We start from the raw sequence: 8,858 nt of genomic DNA, 5'->3' as shown, positions 1-8,858 counted from the left end.
ATTTTAGTTTTTGTAATTTCACTTATCTTATTGACCTTGTGGATTGGGTCAATCAACACCACTCACTCTCACTTCATTAGGCTCTTAACAAACCTACTTTAATAACTAGTGTGACTTTACTCAGAACGAATATAAATTAAATAGCATCTGGTCAGGTTACTATTTTCCGATTGTGTTTAATCTCATAGTGAACAAAACAGTCAGTGAATATATTTCTTTGCATGGATCACCATTTAAAACGTTCACTTCATGTGCGACTAAACATTTATTGCTTGAATGGATAAATCCCATTTAATCCATTCATATTCAGGCTAATCTGCCCCACACAGTATTTGGCAGCAATCCAGCCGCCTGCAGTCAGGGAGGTTCGAATGTTCAATGTTGTTTACAGGAAGCATCTGGATTTGTTTTTCAAAGATCTGTTTCCTCAGTACTGGCCGCTTGGCTGCAAGCCAACTTCAAACTCTTAACATTGCCAATGAGGACTATTTATAAACAAATCTACCCAGCAAAAGTACTGCACATCATTTTATGTTTTAAATTGTGAACCGTTTTGAACTGTTCCCATCTCTAAGGAAAGGAGAGTTATCCAGCTGTTCTAGCCTCTCTTAACAACAGTAGCCGGCTGGAGGATCTCTCCCACACCTCATAACATTATGATGATGCATAGAAATACAATCAGACTATCAGACAGGGGATACATTTTGTAATAGATAAACATGTACATTTATGTGTTTTTCCCTTTATTCTTCCATGGAATGTGGGACTCACTGGCAAGACCACCATGTGATCCCTGTCCCTAATTGCTGTTGAACTGAGTGGGCCAGCTCAGAAGGAACTGAAGAGTCAGACATGTTGCTGTCCAACTGGAGCCACGTGTAGGTGAGACCAGGGAGGGATGTCAGATTCCCTTCATTGATGATGCAGAGGGGATTTCATGGTCACCATTAGTATGTATTCCAGATTTATTAATTAAATTCAAATTCCACCACCGGCCCTGGTGGGATTTGTACCTGAGTCCCCACAGAATTAGCCCGGGCCTTTGGATTACTGGTACAATAACATTAATACCACACCACCGCCTGCCAAAAGATAAAAGGATGACTGCTTTTATGTCGGGATGTATGTTGGTTGGATGCCTGAATATTTTGATTGAGGAATCAGTGAATGTGGTTGATAGATGCATGGATAGATGGTCTGAAAGATATTGTTCTACATTCTTAACTTTGCGCTTGATAAATTAAAGCAGGTGCTTCATAATTTGTGTCAGTCTAATACATTCGGTGGCTCAAGATTTTCTGGATGCTTTCCATCCCCAGACTATGGGGAACTAAGGAGCTGGACGTCATTATAAGGAAACTGGAGATATTCCTGCGGTTCTGGTGATTCTTGTCTGCTGATGGCGAATCTTCATCTCAAAGAGAGAATGCAGGAATATGATTACATTTGGGACGGTTGTAATATTGTGGGCATGTGGTCATATCATGTACAATAAGTCACTCCAGATGTCCCAACCCAAATTAATGAAGACACCAGACTGAAAACAGAAATCCTGTGAAACTCAGTGGACAGCTGCAGACGTTGCATTACTTTTCAAAACAAAGTAATAACAAATCGGGATTTAAAGATTCATTAACGTCACATTAGGTACAGGTATTTTCATTTCTACCGGCACTTTAAAAATCGGCACACACTCCAGTCTGGAGATTCTGTGTGACGATGAGGTGATTACTGACCAATACAGCGCAGAGGCTCCTGGGTAGCTGCATATTAACCTCGGTGTGGTTTAATTCCATTTCACATTGAATTCTGATGCAGATGTTACTTGTTGGTGACAGAATGGTCAACACTATAGCAATGGAGTTTAATCGCAATAGATTATGTTATACATAGGAATTAGGAGCAGAAATAGGCAATTCAGACCTTCGACCTGCTCCGCCATTCAATCATCATGGCTGATCTCTTCCTGGTCTCAAATCCACCTCCCTTAAATGAATTGCTTTACATATTGTAAAACAAAATGCCGAAAATAATTGGTGAATGTAACTATTTATGTTGTGAGTTGATAATAATTGATTAATATAATTATTTAACTTTGTGAATTGTGACAATTGGTAACATTCGCCATGGAAGTGCTAAAGAATGACCATCTCCACCAAATAAAATCTAACAATCTCTCATTGACATTCAGTGATATTGCTATCGCTGAATCCGCAATTATCAATACCCTGGGGTTACCATTGACACGAAACTGTCCTGGACTGACCATATAAATGCTGAGGTGACATGATCCGTTCAGGGTCCAGGAAATCTGTGGCGAGTAACTCACTCCTGACTCCCAAAGCCTGTTCACTATCTATAAGGCATAAATCAGGAGTGTAATTGAATACTCTCCAGTGGCCTGGCTGGGTGCAGCTCCAACAACATTGAAGAAGCTTGACACCTTCCAGGCCAAATCAGCCCGCTTGATTGTCACCCTATGTGCAAACACCCTTATGATGGACATGGATAGAATGGATGGCAGGAACTCATTCCCAGGGTGGCGAGGTCAGTCACCAGGTAGCATAGATTTAAGATCCGTGGGGCAAAGTTTAGAGGAGATGTGTGAGGCAAGGTTCCATCCACAACCGACGAACAATGACAATAATTTACCATCCACAAGATGCACCGCAGAAACCCATCAAGTCTGCTTTGAAACGCCTTCTAAACCCAGGCCCATTACGTTCTAGAAGGAAAAGGCAGCTGACACATGGGAAGGTCACCACCTGGAAATTCCCTTCCAAATCGCTCACTATCTTGACTTGGAAATATATCGCAGAATCTTTGGTGTCGCTGGTTCAAACGACTAGAACTCCCTCTCTAACAGCACCGTCGGTGTACCGACACCAGAGTGACTGCGGACGTTCAAATAGGTGGCACACCACCACTTTGTGAAAGACAATTAGCGATGGTCAATAAATCATGGCCAAGCCAGCGACACCCGCACCATATAACTTAATTTAAAACTGTACCAATTTTTGTGAAACAACGATAATTGGTGAATTTAATTATTTATATTCATAATCGAATGAAGATTGATGAATATAATTACTATGTTTCTGAACATTCGTGGCCTGCTCCTTCTCTGATGCAAGATATAAACCATCCCACAGGAGATGCAAAATCATAACCAATATCTGAAAACACAGTGGACAGAGGAAACTGCAGCAACTATTGACCGATCTCACTCGTAGCAGCACTGGGAAGGCCTTTGCTAGCTTCACACTTTAAACACTTCATCTGCTTGCAGGCCGAATGTAGCTGGAAGCAAGGTGCGGTGTTTGTGTCGCAAGATTTACTCTGGGCGTGATCTGTTCCCTATACCACAAGTCTACCTCTTCACCTTGCTTTTATCAATCTCAATAAACATTCGGCACCGTCAGCAGAGCAGGGACTATAAGATTTGGGGATAATTGGCTGTCTCCCAAAGCTCCCCTGTCTCATTAACTTCTTCCATGGCAAAATGCACTGCATTGTACAGATTGACGATTCCACTTCCGACAGATTCTAAGTGAATAATTGAGTGAAAGAGGACCGTGTGATTGACCCAACTCTATTCGGGAGCTTTCTCTTCAAGCTGCTGATCTTTGCCTTCCCTGAGGATATGGATGAAATCCACTAGCACACTCGGTCAGGCTGCAACCCCTACAACCTTTCAGTCATCAAAACGGAGACAAAATCACAATGCCTCCGCATCAGAGGATTCCTCCACGCTGAAAATTCGATCATCCAAACAAAACATCATCCGCAGAGACTCCTGGACTCTGTCCCCAATGCATGTAACTTATTCTTCCTTGCCATAAGCATGAGGAAAACAGTGATCGTGGACAAGGTGTTGCACTTTCTGCCTTGATGTAGAACATGATGCTGACATGGGGAAAGCAGGTACTACCGTTGTTTTACTCATTAAAATGTCCATGGAATAACATCAAGCTTTGGAATGAGCTAATGGTTTATAAGGCCTAAACTCTCAGAACCTTAGGTCAACAAGTTAGAACAGTGGCAAGCACAGTTGCTTCATAGCTTCAGGGTCACCGGTTCAATATCCACCTTGGGTCACTGTGCAGAGTCTGCACATTCTCCCCGTGTCTGCGTGGGTTCCTCCGGGCGCTCCGGTTTCCTCCCACAGTCCTAAGATGTCCAGGATAGGTGGATTGGCCATGCTAAATTACCATTAGCATCCAAAAAAAGGTCAGATGGTAGTACAGCGATAGGGTGGAGATGTGGGGATAGGGTGAAGGTACGGGTTAGGTAGGATGCTGTCTCCAAGGGACTTGATGGGCCTCCTTCTGCACTGTAAATTCTATGATTCTATGAACCTTGTTGTATGTCTGTGAAACAAGGAACACTTGCAGCTGTCAAGAAAAATAGCTCAAAAAATGTCATCGTTGTTGTCCGCAGTGCATTATGGATATTTACTGGCAGGACAAAATCAGAAATGCAGTAGTTCTCTCAAAGACAGAGCTTCCAAGTCCCTTCAAAACAATCAAAAAGAGGTGGTTTGCACGGTTCTAGTGTGGTCTCCAAATGGAAGATGGTCACATGACCAAGGAATTTCCATTTCGCGAAGCAGCCGGGGCCACGCATCCAGTGGGGAGGCAGATATTCCACTTCAAGGTTTCTTCTAAGTGTGACATAATGTCCCTAAATAAATATTAAGCATCGCAATTGGGTGTCACCAGCGGCAAACGGAAAAAATGGCGGCACTTCCGGTGGGCTGGTGTGAGCCACCAGGACCAGTGGATTTAGCAGCTTTGACATTGACATAAATCGAGAATATGAAAACCCAAAACGACAATTGGGAGCTTCATGTGCAACACTTGTCTCGAAATCAGTGGATATTTGTTGGGTATCTATTAGAAATTGAAGGATGCCTGTGACCTGAGTGACATTCAGTTGTACACAGCATGGGTGCTTTCGCACACACACAGCGAAACACAGATATACAGTCTCTCACACATGCATTCTCTCTGTCTTACACGCACACCCACAATTTCCCATTCAACTTAAGATCCCATCTTAACTTCCTTGGAGGCTTTGGATACAATGACCCCAACCGTCTTTCAGCTGGTATAATGAACCAACGAATTCGCCCCAACATCATGTACGTTAAGTTGAATGTTAAATTTCCTATGGACTCCATACAGGGCCCAGGAAACACTCCTCCATTTAACAAACATGAACAAAAACGCGCTACCAGGGATTGAGCCGCTTTGCTCTGGTGCTGACCTCACTGCGCAATAATTACCCACCAACACCTGCAATGAGTTAAACCTTAGATTATAGCAGCTCCGCAGAACGCGATGTGATATTACATTTGTGGAGATGAATTATTGACCCATCAACATCATGGATCATACCTGCCAACGACATTTTCACAGTAACTGCAATTGCAAAATTTGGCCAGCAGATGGAATTTAAATCGAGATGCTTTACATTACATGAAACAGACATTGCCTCAATAATTACTGCATTAATTCCTGTCTCTGTTAATTTTAAATTGGGCTCCATCTGTATTTTTGTTAGACTAGACTGTCTCTGTTTACATTACATGACACTCTGTTTCAATTAATACTGCACCAGTGCATGTCGTTGTTTATGTCACACAATCACTGTGATCCTGTTTTCAATGGATAGGATCTACCTTTGCAGTTCACCCACATCCAGTCCTGAATAGTGATGAACAATGAAACAAATAGCCGGAGCAGGAGCCTCAATAAAATTCCCCTCTTCAATGATGCGGGAGCCCAGCACGTTCGTGCAAAAAACAAGACTGAAAGTTCCTGCCAGAGGTGCCGAGAGGATGATCCATCTCGGCCTCCTCCGGTGGTCTGCATCATCGTGGATATCAGTCTTCAGGAAATTTGATTCCTCCACACGATATCAAGAAATGGCTGACAGCGCTGCAAACGTCATTAGCCCTGGCAACATTATAGCAATAATACTGAAGGTTTGTGCTCCAGAACTAGCTGGGCCCCAATAAACTTGTTCCAGTGCAGATATAGCACTGGCATGGACCCAACAATATGCAACATTATCAAACATGACCCGTTCACAAAACGCAGGATAAATCCAACCCAGCCACTTATGTCCCTGTGCAGCCCAGATCAGATATAGAGGAAAATTGTCTCTCCAGTTCTCATTAAATATCCAAAGTCATTGAATGCTCCAACCACATTTTAGAGTATAACTCCCTCTACCTATTCCAATTCATTGAATTCGATCCATTAGTTTGAAGCCAACGGGGTGAGATCGGGGTGAGCGAGATGGTTTAGCTCTGTGGGCTAGACAGTTGGTTAGTGATGCAGAACAAGGCTAGCAGCGCGGGTTCAATTCCGGTTCCAACTCACCCGAACAGGCGCCGGTTGTGGCGACTAGGGGCTTTTCGCAGTAACTTCATACATGTGTCAATAAAAATTATTATTATTATTGGCCACATGTTGATTAAAGACAATGACCCATCGTGGAGATACATGAGATAGAACCAGTTATGAGAAAGACACAGAGAGAGATAGGACACAAGAAAATTCTACTAACACACTTGGCATGCCCTTTTCTTTAGAGATTAGAGGGAATCTTTCTTAATTATGAGCATGGATATCATAATTATATTTTTCTCATATAACTGATGAATAAAAATGTCGAAAAACAAACACTACTGGAATCCGTTGATCTATTAGCATCTTTGGATCTATTTCTGTGCTGTGTTGGTGGGGAAAGATTTGTTTTGGTTTTTTTCAGTCCAAAATCTAATCTGGGACTTCTATTTCTGTGTTTATTTACATAAACACCTCACTGGTCACAATGAAATGTCCATGTCAGCAAAACGAGGCAAACACAGTCACTTATTGATTAGTTTCAACTCAAAATAGCGGTTTATTTTAAGAATATTGACAGTTGGTTAAAATGAATAGAAACTTCCATCAGAACAGATGTTACTTAATTGAAATAAAAAATACTTTAAGTCAAGTATTCATTCTGAAAGTTCTGATGCCTATATTAATAAAGCATCTTTAACCAGCGACTTTTCCACTGAATGATTATTTGATTGAAATATTAACCGATTTAAAGTAGATAGATTCAAACATCAGCCAGAAGAGTGACCTATAGTCACACCAATCTCAGATCTTTTGACAAATTACAACTTGCATTTTAAAATGTTAACATTTGGAAAACGCTTGCATTTGTGAAACGCTTTACCCGACTTCAGGTCACCAACAACGCCCTTAAAACTCACTGATATATTTTTGCTGAATTTAGTCACTGCTGTAATGTTGGAAACAGAGCAGGGAATTTGTGCACAGCAAGCTCCCACAAACTGAGATGTGATAAGTGACCAATTAATCTGTGATTTTAGATGAAGAACGGACATTGGTCCAAGATACTGGGAAAAGTAGCTCTGCTCTTCAGAATTATATCAATAAGGTAATCCACCTGAAATGTGAATCTGTTCCTCTCTCTGCAGATGCTCACTGACCTGCTGAGCAGCCTACTTTGTTGTTTTTGTTTTAGATTTCCAGAATCTTCAGCACTTTGCACAGTTTTAGTTCATTCTCGCCATATGGCCATCAGTAACAAAGTCAGCATTAACTGTCCATTCCGAGAAGCCGGATGTGAGCCACCTTTTGATAAGGTGCCCTTCGAGCGGTTTTATCACATTTGACTTTCTGTAGCAACTTCCCATCAACTGACGTTCTTGCTCAGCAGTATCAAAGACAGTTAATAGTCAATCCATCACTGCTGATCTAGTCACATATAGGCAAAACAGAGTAAGGAGGGAAGATTTCTTCTCCTGAAGGATGTTGGTGAACCTGCTGGGCTTTGGGAAATTTCGATAACTTCATCAGTATTGTAAATGACACGACGATTTGTTTCAGATATATTAATTCATTCAATTGAAAGTCCCCCAGTTGCCATAAAACCATAATATATAGGAGCAGAAGTTGGCCATTCGGCCCATGGAATCTGATCTGGCATTCAATGACATCGTGGCTGATCTGGTAAAATCCTCAACTCCATATTTCCTACTTATCCCCATAACCCTTGACTCCCTTCCTGATGAAAAATCTGTCTGTCTCAGCCTGGAACATATTTATTGACCAGACCACCTCTCTACGGCAAATACTTATATAGAATCACTACCCTCTGAGAGAAGAAATTCCTCTTCATCCTCGTCTGAAATGAGCGGCACCTTACTCTGCGATTGTGCCCTCTGGTCCAAGATTCTCCCAAAAGCAGAAACAACCTCTAGCATCTATATTGTCAAGCGCCCTGAGAATACTATATATCTCAGTAAGTTCGCAACTCATTTTTCGAAACTCCAGCGCGTGTAGGCCTTACCGACTGAACCTCTCCTCATGCAACTGGTCAGCGTGTTTGGCTGTTTACCGAAAGGTCTGCGCTGATGATTCTATGCATGGTCTAGTGCTCTTTGGGGGGTTTAAACTAATTCAGCAGGGGCATGGGAACCTGGATTGTAGTTTTGGGGTACGGGAGATTGAGAGTATAGAGGTCAGGAGCACAGATTTGACTTCGCAGGAGGGTGCCAGTGTTCAGGTAGGTGGTTTGAAGTGTGTCTACTTCAATGCCAGGAGTATACGAAATAAGGTAGGGGAACTGGCAGCATGGGTTGGTACCTGGGACTTCGACGTTGTGGCCATTTCAGAGACATGGATAGAGCAGGGACAGGAATGGTTGTTGCAGGTTCTGGGGTTTAGGTGTTTTAGTAAGCTCAGAGAAGGGGGCAAAAGAGGGGGAGGTGTGGCGCTGCTAGTCAAGGACAGTATTACGGTGGCGGAAAGGATGCTAGATGGGGACTC

This window comes from Scyliorhinus canicula, unplaced genomic scaffold (genome assembly GCF_902713615.1).
Source record: "Scyliorhinus canicula unplaced genomic scaffold, sScyCan1.1, whole genome shotgun sequence".
Taxonomy (NCBI): Eukaryota; Metazoa; Chordata; class Chondrichthyes; order Carcharhiniformes; family Scyliorhinidae; genus Scyliorhinus; species Scyliorhinus canicula.
The sequence above is the reverse complement of the archived record's forward strand: the minus strand, read 5'-3'. Positions refer to the sequence as shown.